Source organism: Rattus norvegicus, chromosome 1, assembly GCF_036323735.1.
Source record: "Rattus norvegicus strain BN/NHsdMcwi chromosome 1, GRCr8, whole genome shotgun sequence".
Lineage (NCBI taxonomy): Eukaryota > Metazoa > Chordata > Mammalia > Rodentia > Muridae > Rattus > Rattus norvegicus.
The window spans coordinates 160,093,523-160,110,101 of record NC_086019.1 but is presented as its reverse complement, the minus strand read 5'-3'; the positions used below and the strand labels follow the sequence as shown (position 1 = coordinate 160,110,101).

Here is a 16,579-nt window from a genome sequence, read left to right as displayed (position 1 = left end):
GGTGATGAAGATGAAGTCCATAATCCAAAAGGGTTGCTAACAATGGAAAGAGTTCATCATGGAGTCATTCTACGCCTCCAGGTGTTGTCTGTGTATCGTATCTGCCCCTATCTCATTAGAATATGGAACTTTTGAAGTCTAAAATGCTCATCTGTCTACCATGCCACCTCTTAGCAGTTTCTTTAACTATACTTGGGGGATGCTGGCCTTTGCTCCCTGGCTATTCTATTCTGCAGCCTCAGAACTTAGTGATATCACATTTCAAAGGTAAAACAGCAAGAGCACTTTACCCTTTGTTATATGTTACAGAGGTTTCCCAAGGTCACACAGATCGCAACTGAAGGAGCCAGGACTTGCCATCTCCAACCCAGTGCTCTGTGGATAGAGTCACTCCCTCTCCTGCAACCTGTTCTCAGAGCTCCAATCTATAACTCCTTGGCATCTGGCCACTAATTAAGTTCTATTTGCAAATCAAGGCAGGTTTGGAGCCCATTCTGTAACACCATCAGAGTTTCCACAAAGTGACGAGATCCTATCAATAGCGATTTAAGTTCCCAAAAAGGGCACTTTAGTTAGAAGCGTCCAGGTTTCAGAAAATGTGACTGAAAGTGATTCTTTATTCAAAGATCCAAGATAGTAACCAAGGGAATAGAAAGGGTCGGTCACATAATACTAGGACTCTACTGTCTTGGGAAATGAGGACGAAACTGCAGCCACTAAGAGGCTATGCTGGACTCTGGCCAATGCGGCTGTGGCGTGGCCTTGTTAGAACTCTAAGTTCCCACTTCCTGTCATTCGTTAAAATTAATTGCTGTAAATTTTTTATGAGGCGAGAGTAAATAGGTGAAATAGCCTATAGAAATGGCTCAGCCTGCCTCGGTGCAGAGCCTCACTTCCTCAGGATGACATGGCTTGATTACGCCCTCCCAATCCAGCAACCCCTCTCTCTGGAATCATTTGCCCACCAATCTGCATCGGAATTAGCCAATTATTTCAGTCATCGGCATTACGATTATTGCACCCACAGCTTACTCTCTCTTTTAAGGTACCAGAATACACGAAATATTTTTAAAATGTACCACCACCCTGGCGGTATGATTTGGATGCAGGCCCCTTCTTTGAGCCTTCCTATGAGGGTAGAGAGAAACAAATGTAGACATGCCATGTATTCCGATGGTTTGCAATGCAGGGCTGCAATCATGGACGCTGATTTTAATGCCTTTTTAACATATTAAGACAGCATTCTCAGTAATGTTTATGTACGAAGATAATTAATCCCCCACTGATGGATGTATACACTTTTTCACTAATTAATATTTCAAACATATTTCTCACGTGGCAGTTTGATTATGTACTTAAGCTACATTGCCGAGCAGTTTGAAAATGTGGAAGCGCCTCCCACAAAGGAACCCACCGTCTTTCATCTCCGTCAGCGCTCCATGAGCACCCATGACAGCTCCCCGTGCTCTGCTCAATAGTAAACACCAGGGACCTGGTTTATCTCGGTCACTGCGGTAGGCACATGTCATGGTATTTTAATCTTTGTATCTTCAATGTAAACATGTTTCTCTATGTGCCTCAGCAATAAACGTCTTTAAGGGACCAACGTGTTCTCTGCCCTTTACTCATTTCTAAGTAGGTGCTAGACTTTCTGCATTGGTACTAAAGGATTTGCCGTTTGTCTTTTCCTTCAATAGTACTATTGCAGCTGCTGCTGTTGTTAGCTTTCCTCCATCTTGTTCAGTCCCAGCACTGGCTCCTGATGGTTTCCACCAGAGTCCCAGCCGCTGTTTTGACACCACTGTACATGTCACACTGGCCCTGGACAATTATTCACCACTGCATATCAAGTCTACCTTCTAATATAACTTAAGTCTGCTCATTTTCTCCCTCCCAAAGAGTTGGAGAATTCCACCAAGCCACCATTGTCTCTCACGTGGACTTTTGCAGGACCCTCCAACCCACTATGCTCATATAGACTTTGGCAATTCTCTTTCCACAAGTTTGGGGAATATTTGTGTGTGTGTGTGTGTGTGTGTGTGTGTGTGTGTGTGTGTGTGTGTGAATGAGTACCCCCAAAACTTCTTGTTCTATTGAAATTAAAATCTGAAGCCCATGGGGGCATACCAGAGCCTGTCAAGTTTCTTTCTAGAAGCTGGAAACAACACTGCTGGGTGTCCTATCTGTCTGTCTGTCTGTCTGTCTGTCTGTCTGTCTGTCTGTCTGTCTTCTGTCTCTCTGTCATCCCCCTAGCACTATAGGTCTGTACCACCGTACTTGGTTCTTCCAGATTTTATCCTTCATCGATAAAGATGAGGGAGGAAATGGGTTTGTATCAAATGCTAGGCTCTGACTTACAGAAACCATGAGGGACTGTCACGTCTTTTCTCACACATACAATTCATAGCTTTGGCCTTGGGAACCAGACTCCCAGAACTGGGGGTACCAGGAAGGCTGGATCTGCATCACAAGCTCTTAGGCAGCTTCAGTGTCTCTCTACTCTCTGTGCCCACATTCAATAAATGTTTCTTCAATGGACTTAATTTTAAGTCAAATGATATAGTAATTACAGCAAATTTACCCTCTTCCCTCCCATATTCAAAAATAAATTTGCATGACTGGAATTATTGATTTGATGAGTTTTTCTTTCTATAGAGCAAGACACATATTTATGAACATTTGCTCTGAGGTTATTTTTCCGAGTTAAATTGGGAGAAGCAGATATAGCGAAGAGAGGCTCAGCTCTCCTCTGGCTGCATCCCCACATCACTACTCTGCTCCTCTAGCCTACCTCGTCCTCAGTTCAACGTCTAGTCACCAAAATCACTGAAACTCAACTCATTTCACACCCACTCTCCTACAGAGCCCCAGAGATGGAAATAAAAAAGTCAGGTGGGGAATTAATTAACTTGGCAGACTGAGAACTACCTGGGATATGGGCCTCTGAGCACACCTGTGGGGAAAAGCCATCTTAATTGAGGGCCTGTCCATTCCCTGGATGTGGCCTTCTGGACTGGATAAGACAGAGAAAGCAAGCTGAGTTTCAGCTTGCCTTCACTATTTTCTGAGAGTATGGGTATGATATGACTGGTTGTTTTAAACTCACACTGCCTTTAGGTCTTTGCTATAGTGGAGCGTACCATGGACTATGAGCTGAAAGGAACCCCTCTTCCCTTAAGTTCCTTTTCATCACCGCAACAGGAAAAGAAATGCTAGCAGGTGTGGTGCCATTTTTTTAGCTCAGTTTAGAATCATCTCAGGTTAGTCTCTTCCAGTTGCCAGGAACGTGTTGATAACTTGCTTTAGCCCTCGAAAGCCACTTACATATGGAAGTGGAAGGTCAGTAAATCAGAATTTTCTGAGCCCTGAAAATGTTACCAAGAAAGATCAAAGTGTGTCTGATGCCCTGGTCAAAGTCAAGTTCCCACGGAGAAACTAAGACCAAGATACTACCAGTAGTTTGGATTCTGTTTGTCCCCATCCCATCTCCAAACACTCTAGCCATTGTTTCAATACCCTCTTTGTTGAGCCACCTCTCACACTCCTAAATGTTCTCTTCTGCATCTCAATATCCCAGGAAGAGTAGTGGGGACCACGGATGGTGCTCCTTAGTCCTTAGTGAGAGCCCTGGATTGACCCCTGCCTCTGATTTATCCCCAAGCTTGTTGACCGTAGACAACATTTGTGATCTCCTATAAGCCTCCATGTTTTCACCTGAAATGGATAGACACTAAGAGAGCTGAACCTCAGGGTTGCTTTGGTCTTTGTATGCCTCACATCTAACAAAGTTGTGACAAAGGGATATTGAAACACTGACACATCTTACAAAGTTGGTAAACATCATTATGATTGCAGTCTGGTAGCCTGAGTTGCCAACAATATAGTTCACCTTCCTTCCCTGGTGTCTCTCTCCTTGGGATCTTTGATTTCCTGCCACCATATTTGCAGGGCAGTACTGTTCCTTTTCTCCCAGTTCCCACCTGCCTGAAATTTCCCAAAGCTCCATGCACTGCTTGCCAGCGATCTGCCTTTCGTGGCTTCAGGCACCAGGTAAAAGCTCTGGCTTTCCTTGTTTAGGCCTGCCTATGATACTAAAGGCAAATTGGTCTAGATGCATGGTCAGAGCAGCCCAAGTGGGCCATGCACTGTCCTAAACGCTCTATAAGTATCATTCCATTTAATCCTCGTTTACAATTTTGTGAGTTAGGTGCTGCTATTTCCTCATTCTACAGATGAAACAAGAATACCAAAAGACCCACAAAATTGCCTAAAAGCGTAAAATGAATAATAGAGCCATGGTTTGGTTTGTGTTTATTAGCTTGTTTCAGACAGAGTCAAGTCTATAGCCTGAGAACATGGGGTCTTCCTCCTGCAGCCTCCCGAATGTTGAGACTGAAGGAGTATGCAACCGCATCCTTCTAGGAGCAGGATGTGGAACCCAGGCAAACCAGCATTAGAATGCCAATCCAGATGATGGGGTGATTGTCATAGGTTTAGGCTGGGTGTCGGGAACTCACTGAGTTCTCAGAAGCCTTCCAGTTCCAGTGAGAAGCAAGGATGTGAAGGGGGGAATCACTGCTGGGTCCCAGAGCTGTCCTGTGCCAATTTGTGGGGACTAGGAATGGAATGGAAGGTGGATGGCCCTAGTCACCCCTCTAACTGTGCGGAAGATAGAGCACCTGAACCTACCCACCTACCAGGAGGACTGAGACATTCTCTGGGGCCCCTTTATATCAGAGTGGATGCCAGACCTGAGTGGTTACATCCCTGGTGACTCAGTATAGTAAGGCTGAAGAAGGCATAAACAGCCTTCTGGAAGCTTCCATAGCCCTTTACTCAGGAGGCTCCAGGGACCTCAAGGCTCAGGCATGATATGTAAGCTCCGAGTATCCACTCTTTAGATGTAGATGCTTTGAGAAAACTCTAAGCTAAGCCTTGTCACCAGATATTTGAGTGAGGAGGTCTCTCTGAGGAAGACGGGCTGTGATTTCCCTTGTCATCATTACAGGGGCTTGGATTTTCACCCCCTGGACTTCTGTTGTTCATTAGGATATCAAAACATGCTCACTTGAGCTTTCTCCTGGGCATTATAGAATCAAAGGTCCTGTCCTTTCTCACTCCTTCTCACTTAGATTTCATCTTGTGTGTGTGGTCAGAGTGATGGAAGCAATTTGGGATGAAAAAATGATACTGTAGACACAAGGTCTCAACCCTCAACACCAAAAAACTCCCCATGGCCTGGCAGGGGCAGTAATGAAACCCTAGAACATTAACCAGCTTTCCGGGGACTAGCAAGGTCTTCCAGCCAGCTGCCCCAGATGCAGGCACTCCCATTGGGATGCTCTGAATCACATTGCTTTCAGGAGTAGTTTGCTACAGAAATAATGGCTTTTATTATTTATCTAAAAACATGAGTGATCTACTAATCATTCAAGATGTTGTAGGATGCCTCCTATCTTTTCAACCAGATCCACAGAACAATAGGGGAGAGCCTTTCTAACGTTAACAGCTCAAACAAGTGAGCCTTGCTTGGACGGGCAACTTCTCCACCCAGCAATTTCATGCTCACCCTTCCATTTGATACAGTTGCCAGCCCCCATCTCGGGACTGCACACAGGAAGGAACTGGTGACTGGGGAAAACGTGGGCCCGATCAGCGTCCAAATCACAACTTTAAAAAAGTTACTTATTTTTGAGATTTTATTACAGGTATACAACAAAATATGATGATATTTATCCCCTAATTTCCCCTCCAGCTCTCCCCATACAACACTTTCAACATATCTCTTCCACTTCTCTGTCTCTATCTGTGTTTGTCTCTGTCTCAGTCTCTCAGTCTCTCTCTTTTTCCTGTCTGTCTGTCTGTCTCTCTCATAACCCATTAATTTCCAGTAGTATGACCATATGTCCATGGATATGTGGCCATCCACTGTAGTGTAGGAGATGTCTCAATGGTTACATCCTCAAAGGGAGTGATTCTCCATTCCCCAGCACTTGTCAGCTGCTAACAGCTCTTCAGTAAGAGCGTAGGCCCTGGCGCTCATTTATCCTATCGACAGGTCAAACCCCAGATTTGAAAAGCTGCCATGTGTCACTGAAAATGTTACTTAGTACCTCCCAGCCTTATCTTCTATCTATCTTGATAGATGGCTCAGCGGTTAAGAGCACTGACTGCTCTTCCAGAGGTCCTGAGTTCAATTCCCAGCAACCACATGGTGACTCACAGACATCTGTAATGAGATCTGATGCCCTCTTCTGGTGTGTCTGAAGACAGCTATAATGTAGTCATATAAGTAACATAAATAAATCTTTAAAAAGAAACTTTTAAAAAAAGTAGGTCTCCTTATCACAATGTCCATGTAGATTATGGGAATTATACAGGACTGCCATCTCTCCAGTTCCACTTTGACCTTTCAGATGCTCATATTGGACCATAAAACATTTGTCTGGAACAAAAAAATGGAAGAAGGGAGTCTTGTGCTCAATAGTGGAACACAGTGAAGGCTCTGTTCTAATGAATGAGAAAGGGAAGCTGGGAATAATCTTTGCCACCAGAAGGTCCAGCCAGGAGGTGTGGAATGAGGACCCATGCTGATGCAGACAGGCAGAGCCTCTAAGACAGCAGCAAACACGTGGACTAGGAAAGATGAGGTTCAGGACTCCGACTGTACCAGTGAGCATACAGCCAAGGGTTTTGTTTGTCTTTTAAAGATTTATTTATTTATTTATTTATTTATTTATTTATTTATTTATTTATTGTATATGAGTACTCTATCTTCATGTACGCCTACTTGCATACCTGAAGAGGGCATCATATTACAGTTACAGATGATTGTGAGCCACCATGTAGTTTCTGGGAATTGAACTTAGGACCTCTGGAAGAGCAGCCACTGTTCTTAACTTCTGAGCCATCTCTCCAGCCCAGTCAAGGGGTTTTAAGCTAGAGGCACAGAACCTAGTTTGATTTTGAGACAGGTCCAGAGACACAGCTGCTCCAGGTGAGGGCTCCTAGCCTAGCCCTTGCTCAGCTGTTCACAGAAGTAACTGTTACTAAGTACCCACCATGTGCCTGGTAAGGTGAATTATTACATTAACTTTATATTGATCATTGAGCTTCAACTTTAAGGGACCCAACAAGCTAGAACCCTCATCATTTCTTCTTTTAACTTAAGAAACTAAAGCTTGGAGAATCTACAGGGCTGACCATGGGCCACAAAGACAATCCTGAAAATTGATTATGTGGATTTTATCCAACGGTGCCATTGTGTGACACAATCTGAAGGACTAGAGACACAAGTGGTACTCCCTCCCAACAGGCAAAAAAACAGACTCAGCATCACCACTGCCAAATTTATTATGGACTCCAAATTTCATCCCCGAAGTGGGAAACACACCAGAGGTGCCTCTTTGTAATGGGATTCCCTGAGAATCCTGGGACTCAACCACTGCCAGAGAACACCTGAGACCATGGACAGCTCACAGTACATCTGATGCTTTTACTTCATATTTACAATAACCATCACAGCAAACCCCTAAAGTAGGTTTTACTCCCCTAGTTTAACAGTTGCTATGGAAGCATGGGAGGGTTTTCTCAACTGCAGAGTAATTAGCCCGAAAGAGAAACAATTGTCTTGATGCTAGGAACCACCTATTACCCAACTCCACATGCCAGCAGTTCACACCTCACAGTCTCACCAGGGAGCCTGCCTTGGTTGTTCCCCATGTCAGCAAGTGGAGTACCTAGGTCACACTGGCTCCTTGATTTCTATTTCTATCCAATAGCTATTTATCCTTTAGCCTGTCTGGGTCTGCCTTCTCAGGCTCTCTCAGCTTCTGCCTGCATTTGTGACCCTCCTGAAGCCACAGCCATCTCTCACCTCAACTTCTGGTGTGGTCTCATCATAAGTTCTACTGTGCCTTGTGCTCTTAGAACAGACTGCCCCTGCCAGCTCAGCCTGGCCCCTGTCAGCAGCTCTGTTTCCTCTCGTGTGCATGTGCATGTGTGTGTGTGCATGCATGCGTGCGTGCATACGTGTGTATGTTCATGTGGCAGACAGAGGTCAACCCCATCACCTTACCATCCTTTCTTTCCTCCTACATCCTGTCCTTTGCAGCTCTGGACTCTAGTCCTCCCTGTGCCTTTTCCTATAAAACAAAAACAAACATCCAAACTCTCTGGATCTGTGACGCCCTCATGAGGACCTTGCAGAAGAACAGGGGTGAGGAGGATATCAGCTGTGAGGGATGAAACCAAGATATTTGAGCACTAGATGCTGACTATCTCAAAAGACCTGTTGGGGCCCAGAGCCTCCGCCTTCCTATTCCCACGGAGCCCATAACAGTCTGACAGCGTCAGACTCCCTTAGACTGTAGACCAGAAGGCACCGGTCTGATGAAATTGAATGCCATCTGAGCTGCATGGGGCCCAAGGGAGCGCCTCTGCAGCTGCCTCAGGTGGGGAAGCAGATGGGGCTGGGTGTGTGTGTTTGGGGGGGGGTTGATGAGTGGGCACCTGGGTTTGGTGGAACCTTGGGTCCTACAGTGACACAGCAAGGTCTTACCTCTGGAGTTCCACAAACCCCTTTGGCATTTCCTTGAAACATGTAGACCCTCTTCCCAGCAAAGAAAGAAAAAAAAACTTTTAAATGTATAAAATAAAAACCAATCGGATTACAAAGGAAACCAATTATACTGAAATAGTTATCAAAATGTTAAAATGAGAAATTTGTGATTGTTATATTTTTATTTCTTTTCTAAGTCATAACAAGATCTAACAGCTTGTCTAATAACTATCATAACCTTGAGGTAGTGATGAGTGCAAATGATATTTTGAGGCATCTCCAATAACTATAATGGGATACAAAAATATCTGATTCTTCCTGGTAACAAAGTCCCAGAAACTGCTAATGCTATTGTGGTTTATTGCCTATATTCGCAATGGGAGAAAATGCTAACTTTCAGTTATTTTCTTCCCGGTCATACACTCACATTAAGAAGCTCTGATTTAGGGCAGTAACCTCACTTTATAGTGGAAGAAACTGAGCTCCCAAGGGAGGGCCGGGTCTCTGCACGGGATTACACAGCAAGGATGACTTACTAGACCTTAGCATGGATGACTTACTAGACCACACTCTGCAGAGCCATGGCCCAGTGAGACTCTCTGAACCCACGGCACTGGACAGTCACTAGTTTCTTTCACTTGGTTCCTGGAGGTGAGAAAGGGCAATAGACACTTCCTCCTTGGCAGGCTGCAGCGAGGTCAGAGTGAGGGAATGCATAGGAATGGGGACCTGGATGGCTGGAAAGGTTTCCAAAGTGAGTATAGACTCTCCTTTCTCCATAATGGGGTCAAAACCCATAAACCTGTTGTAAGTTAAAAATGCTACTGGGTCAAAAATGCACTTAAGGGGTTGGGAAAGTGGCCGCATTGGTAAAGTGCCAGGTGTGAGATAAAAAGACCTGAGGCTCTGATCCTCGGTATCCACATAAAGACACAGTGGTGTGCATCTGTAAGCCTAGCACTTGGGGGAAGGAGAGGCAGAGACAGACAGATCCCTGGAGTTCACTGTGTGGCCAGCCAAATCAATGAGCTCTGGGCTCAGTGAAGAGCCTGCCTTGAAAAACAAAGTGGAGAGCAAACGAGGAAGATACCTGAAGTTCACACACACACACACACACACACACACACACACACACACACACACGAATATGCTTACATATGTGCATAGACCCATGCAAACACACATGTACCACATGTACATGCACACACACAAATGCACTTAGTACACCTGTCCCCACTGACCACTCTAGCCTAGAAACAATGCACTGTGGAGCTTTGGTTGTTTTCCCCCTTTAACTGTGTGACTGACAGCTCCTTGCTTCACTGCCCAGCACTATGGGAAGGTATCATGGATTATCCCTAGCCTGTCCAGAAATGAATCCTCAGTATTCCAAGAATGTTTGCCGCTGATGGTGTCACTCTTGTGCTATCCCCACATTCTTATTTTGAATGACTGTAAGCTGGGGACTGTGTATCAGTAATATGCAGTTACGCTATCTCGAGAAACCAAGTCACATGCAGGTGTAGGGAGGCAAGCTCACTTTCCAATATAGAGGGAGAGGGGGAAAGGGAGAGGGAGAGGGAGGGGAAGGGAGGGGGAGGGGTGGAGACTAGCAAAGGAAACTTCACAACCCTGTGAAAGGGGATACGGGTTAGTTTCTGTCACCTTGACAGAAGCTGGAGTCATCTAGGAAGAGGCACCTCAATAAAGAAAATATCTCCATCAGATTGACCTGTGTAGGCAAGTCTGTAGGACATCGTCTTGATTAGTGATTGAAGTGAAGCGGGAGGGCCCAGTTCACTGTGCCACCCCCGAGCAGGTGGCCCTGGGTGGAACATTATGATGTCAAAGAAGTGACTGAAAGCTGAGCGAGCTATGGGGAGCAAGGCAACAATCAGCCTCTTCCCACAGTCCCTGCTTCAGCTCCTGCCACCAAGTTTCTGCCCTGCATGTGAGTCAGCCCTGATTTTTCAATGACAGACCATTATCAGGATGCTGAAGCCAAGTAAACCCTTTTCTACCCGAGTTGCATTTGGTGTAGAGTTTATCATGGCAAACTTAGACAAAGGGGCAGCTGCCATTTGTCACTGTGTCGAATGGTGGGGATGCCACATGGGAAGCCTGCCGTGGGCAAATGGGGCTTTCTAGGAGATGGTGGGAACAGATTTTTTTGATAGGATATTGGTTACTGTTTGGTTTATGCTTAAGATAGAATGAGCAACCAAAACCTTGTCTGTTTACTATCTCAGATGTACAGAAATATGAGTTCTACCATCTGAGGTAGGAGAAAGTTAAAAAAAAGAAAAAGGCCAGTGTTTCCCAGGCAGGTTGGTTCAATGTTCCTTGCCCCATCCTGGCCTTTAGGGTCAGATGGGGCCTGTGAAGAGTGTGGGTGTTCTCACTAGGACAACTGTGGACATCGATTTTATAGCAGTTCTTTAGTCCTAGCAGCTGGGAAGCTCCCCTGTTTTATTAATAACCCTGGATCGTGCTCACAGCACATCAAGGTAAACAGAGACATTTCCAGGGCGTGCAATGCAGGCAGCTCTTCGAGGTGAAGAAGCAGGCTTCCAAATATAAATAGAAGATAAGATAAATAGACTAGGAGCCAAGCTGGCTTCACATGGCTTGCAGGCTGTGAGCAGCGCACTGTGCGTCGAGGATGGGGGAACTGGAGAGATGCTCATGTGGAGGATGGGGAGACACCCAGAAAAAAGAAAACGCTTGCTGGGGTCTCGTTGATCATTTGAGATTCGTGAGTTCTCACAGCATCGGTTTCCTTATCTGGGAACTCTTAGAGTGACGGTGACTCTGTTTTGTTTGTTTGAAGGTGTTCTACTCTTTCTCACCCACTGTCCTTGCCTTGCGGAACTGTCTCAGACTTGACCTGAAAGATCCTTCTGAGTCAGGCAGTGAGAGCCTGGTCCTCACTGCTCCGTGCAGAAGCAAATAGAAAGCTTCTGGGGACCACAGTCCCTGTGTCCCCATCAACTGCAGCACACACCCAGCGGGGTGATCACCGTCGGTTCTCTTGTCTGCCCTGCAGTCACCCTGGGAGTCTTAAGAAAGGGCTCTGCCTCATTCACCAACCCTTACCCAGTGCCCAGCTCTGGCCTGCACACAGGGCTGCTCTGTAAACCCCTCTGGTGAGGAACTCAGCCGGTCAATTCCCACCCGAGGCGGAGTAAAGAAGCTGCAAATAAACGCTGTGTTAGGAAAGAGCACAGCAACTCCGCCTTGATATCAAGCTAACATGCAAAACTGGGCCCAAGTCTGAGCTCTAAGAAAGACTTTGGTTTCGAACTTCAAAGACCAGCCAGAACTCTGGTGAGCGAGATACACGGTTTCTTTGAAAGTCGCTCTCATGAACAAATGAAGGAGAGAAGCTAAGTCGTGGCTGAAGATCTGAGAAGTGCCAGCTTCCACCTGGGTACCTCACACACTGCCTCTCCACGAGCTTTGAAGAACGTGGGATACACCGGCCTTATGGGAATTGAAAGAGCATAGGGTAAGGACCACAGAGAAGAAGGCAGGCTGGAAGTCGGGGCACCTGTCTGCAGGGCTTCCTTCTCACTGAGCCTCACAGCTTATCCTAGGCAAGGAGAGGCAGGAGTGGGCTTTGAATAAATCATTTCCCCATGTGCAACTTCCAGGACAGATACTGCCTGAGAGCCTGCACAATAGGAACCACTCTGGTTGCTCACTCTGGTTGCTCTGTGCAGGCAGGGCATTGGGAACTAGTGGGCCCAGACCCTGCATTTCACAATGACTAGTACACTGAATTCTCGTACTTCCTAAGTGGATTAGGCGACGGCTAAGAGTCAGAGACACCCAAGTCCTGAGTCCAACCAAACCCTCTGATTCGGCTTCCCTGCTCAGGCTGACAGGTCTCCAGTGGTCTCGGGACACAGGCCAGCCGTCCAGTAGTGTGCCCAACATGTTAAATGCTGGTTTCCTGGGCTCTCTGCCACTCTCATCTCAGAGCTCTTGGGGCCTGAGAATGAGAGACAAGTAACAGAAAGATGAACGGAGAAGGACAGATACAACGGATGCGCTATTTATTTCCTGGGACCTTGGTTCTGTTGTACCTTGTTAATCCTACGCCGTGGGTTGAATTGATGCTTTACAAGCCCACAATATATAGTTTTATGAGCCCATAAAAATCTTCGGAGTGGAATCAAATTCACCTGCTGCTTTCTGGTTTGAGGACTACATCCCCTGAAGCTTATCTTCTGTGCTCTCTGGCCAAATCCCCTCCAGTGAGCCCCGTAGTCTTCATGCAAATCACACACACATGCACACACCGCTGCCCATGCTTGCCTCTTCACCTTTGCTCATGAGGACAGTTTCTCTCCTGGAATAAGCCAAATGCATCCATGTCTCCCTCACCCTTGCCCACATGTAGGCAGCATCCCTGACATTTATGCTCCTGTTCCCTTGTCCCTCCTCAGAGTGCCCCAGTACTTTGAGAAGTGGCTTCTTGTCTTTTTATTCTGTTTCATTAGCTACAGAGTGTCTCTACGCTCTCACAAGAAGAGCACCCATGAGGCAGGGCATGTACAAGCTCTCAGCTCCTTCCCTCAGGTCAGAATTTTCCCCCGTCCTTAACCATAATTAGCACTCTTTTCCCCTAGGGTTTCCTTGACTCAGCAAATTGGCCTCCATCTCTCCCATTGATGACCCCCTGTACCCTCCCCCTGAATCATTTTTCAGAGGACATATGACTTCCAGTCATGCACAACAGTATTGTATGTGGTTGGTCCTCAACACTTTGAGTGCATGAAGGAAGGGCCATACGGTGCTCGCTGATACGTGCCTGTCATCAGCACAAAGCTGGGCAATGGGCAAGCTTTCACTATAATCAGTTTTGCAGGGTTCGGATGATGACTTAATACAGTTCTAGCCTTGCAAATGCAAGGCCCTGAGTTCATTCCCCAGCACCCACGTGAAAACCTGGATGTGCTGGGTTATACACTCGCAATCCCAGCAATGGGGAGGTGGAGACAGTAGGATCAATCACTGGGGCTCCAAGACTAACCTGTCTAGCCAAACAGATTAGTCCCAGGTCCAAATGAGAGACCGTGTCTCAAACAATAAGGGGGATGGCTCCTGAAGAATGGCACCAAAGTTTGTTGTTCAGCCTCGACATACATATGCACACATGTGCTCATGTACCCACATGTCTATGTGCATCTGCTCACATATGTACATAATAACAATAACTAAAAACAGGCATAAAATACTATTGCCTGTCGTAGGCAAATGGTTGGAACTGGAAAATATCATCCTGAGTGAGCTAACCCAATCACAGAAAGACATACATGGTATGCACTCATTGATAAGTGGCTATTAGCCCAAATGCTTGAATTACCCTAGATCCCTAGAACAAACGAAACTCAAGACGGATGATCAAAATGTGAATGCTTCACTCCTTCTTTAAATGAGGAAAAAGAATACCCTTGGCAGGGAAGGGAGAGGCAAAGATTAAAACAGAGACTGAACGAACACCCATTCAGAGCCTGCCCCACATGTGGCCCATACATATACAGCCACCCAATTAGACAAGATGGATGAAGCAAAGAAGTGCAGACCGACAGGAGCCGGATGTAGATTGCTCCTGAGAGACACAGCCAGAATACAGCAAATATAGAGGCGAATGCCAGCAGCAAACCACTGAACTGAGAATAGGTCCCCTATTGAAGGAATCAGAGAAAGAACTGGAAGAGCTTGAAGGGACTCGAGACCCCAAAAGTACAACAATGCCAAGCAACCAGAGCTTCCAGGGACTAAGCCACTACCTAAAGACTATACATGGACTGACCCTGGACTCTGACCCCATAGGTAGCAATGAATATCCTAGTAAGAGCACCAGTGGAAGGGGAAGCCCTGGGTCCTGCTAAGACTGAACCCCCAGTGAACTAGTCTATGGGGGGAGGGCGGCAATGGGGGGAGGGTTGGGAGGGGAACACCCATAAGGAAGGGGAGGGGGGAGGGGGATGTTTGCCCGGAAACCGGGAAAGGGAATAACACTCGAAATGTATATAAGAAATACTCAAGTTAATAAAAAAAAATACTATTGCCTGATATTATTGCAACTGCTGTATGTTAGATTATCTAATTACTTACATATTAGTTTAATTAATACCTTAAATATATTATATTATTTAATGCTCTACAAGTATTAATATATTTTGCAGATTTAATATGTACAAACTTTCTATGAAGTATGGTCTATTATATTCCTTTTCTGTTCATTTATTTGAGGGAGACAGAGAGGGGGAGGGAGTAGGAGAGGGAGGAAGGGGAAGAGAGAGGGGGAGGAGAATGGTGGGGTGGATGCACACTGATAAAGCACATGTGTGGAGGTCAGAGGACAACTTACTGGAGTTTAGTTAGTTCTCTCCTTTTGGCATGTGGGGCCTGGGGATCAATTTCAGGTCCTTAGGCTTACCATCTTTAATTGCTGCACCATCTCTACATTCCTACAGTCTCACTATTTTATGATGAAAAAGCCAAGTTACAGAGAGGCCAAGGAATACACCCAATCAAGGTGGAGCAAGCGCAGGGCTTATGGTTCAACTAGATACTGTTCCAGAAATGGATTTTCTAAGCATTGACCAATAAATAGCACCTCTGAATTCAACCAAGCGAGCACCAAGCACCAAGCACCCAGTACCCATTAAGATGTGTTTTTAACACCCCTTCCATAGAAGGCTACTACTCATCATGGGGAGACCCAAAACACAATGAGTACATGACAGAATGTACCCTGGCCCTGCCAACCCTGTCCTAAGCATGACCTGAAGTAGGCTGTTCCCCTTCACTTCATGATATGCTCAAGTACCAAGCCACAGCACCCTCATGGCAGAGGGTTGTGTGCTTTGTTACCATCAAGGCTGGCTATCCCCCTACTTCCAGAAGCCACACCCTTAGCCAGTGTTGGAAAGCATCAGACTATATGGTCAGTACTTCCTGACCTAAAGCCAAAAGACAAAGAAGCAGGCTTGAGACTACTTCTCTGCCTTCAAATGTTTTTATTATCCTTAACCCCATGTTCATACATATAGCATTAACTTCCCTCCTATTACACAGTGGGGTTTCTAGCATTTTGGAAAGTGTTTCCCAAGCCAAGCAAAACAAAGTCATTCATCTGTTTATATTCCCAGACCTGTGCACAGGGACCGGTGCTCCAGACAAAGAAAACTCCCACTGGTAGTTCTGAAGTTACTGACCCAGTTCTTCATACTCCAGTTCTCCACCACAAAGTGAAGCAAATCTCACAAACACTAGACTCCCCTCCACACCAGAGTATACCCCATGTAGTGCTGCCCAAAAGGGCAATCCACTGCTACATTCTATACAGTCGCTTCCAATCCTTGCTAGTAATAGACACTGGGAAGCTAGAGAACGTATCTAGGCTCTCAGTGCATTTGCTGACAGCTCTTTCAGAGAGTTTCATCCCTGCTGGTTTCAAGGCTCAGGAAATAAGACTCCTAACAATTTCCTTTGACTTTGTTTCATATAATTCCCCCTTTTGTCCATTTTATGTTCTTCGTCAAATGTGTTAGATCCCAGTAGGCCATTGTCCTTCATGAATGATGGCTTCAGGCTCGACAAATGACCTGCCATCCATCATCGACGAGCTCCAACTGCAACAACAGAGGTGCTCTCTGTCCCTTGCAAGCAGGAAGAAGGGTGGCCTTGCCTGGGATCTGTCTTCTCATGTCCTGGGAGGGATACCAAGAATGCTGGAGTTGCTGGAGCAGGGAGAAGAGGGAGAGGCATTCTACTTTTACAAGAAGGCCTTCTAGCGTGTGGATGCTGTTTGTGTAGTCTTCTGCCAGATGGTCAATCCCCACTTGCATCCGTCTGGCATCTGCTCCCTGAACCTGGCTACCACCATGACGTCCATCCCCCTCCTGAGCTTGAGACTCTAATGAGATAATTTTGCCAACATTGCCCTGCAAATAAGAAATGGGTAGAGTGCTTAAGGAGGGGTTAGGGCTAGATTCATGTCAG

The 16,579-nt window shown here is 46.0% G+C and overlaps 1 protein-coding gene and 1 long non-coding RNA gene across 20 annotated transcripts in view; one reads left to right on the top strand and one right to left on the bottom strand.

Annotated features, from left to right (window-relative positions):
- The window catches only part of Tenm4 (teneurin transmembrane protein 4), a 2,974,939-nt gene that overhangs the window by 564,448 nt on the left and 2,393,912 nt on the right, over positions 1–16,579 (bottom strand). For 2 of the 19 annotated variants that reach the window (XM_039113173.2, XM_039113163.2), the window contains exon 1: positions 1–11,411. This exon is cut by the window's left edge and continues 112 nt beyond it. The exons of the other annotated variants lie outside the window; for them this stretch is intronic. The gene's annotated coding sequence lies outside the window, so the exon portion shown is untranslated. Of the gene's footprint in view, positions 11,412–16,579 lie in introns of those variants that run through there. 19 annotated transcript variants of the gene reach the window in all.
- Positions 10,460–12,742, top strand: LOC134483757 (uncharacterized). Its single transcript, XR_010060660.1, has 2 exons — positions 10,460–10,511; positions 11,391–12,742. It is a non-coding gene; the product is annotated as an uncharacterized LOC134483757 (long non-coding RNA).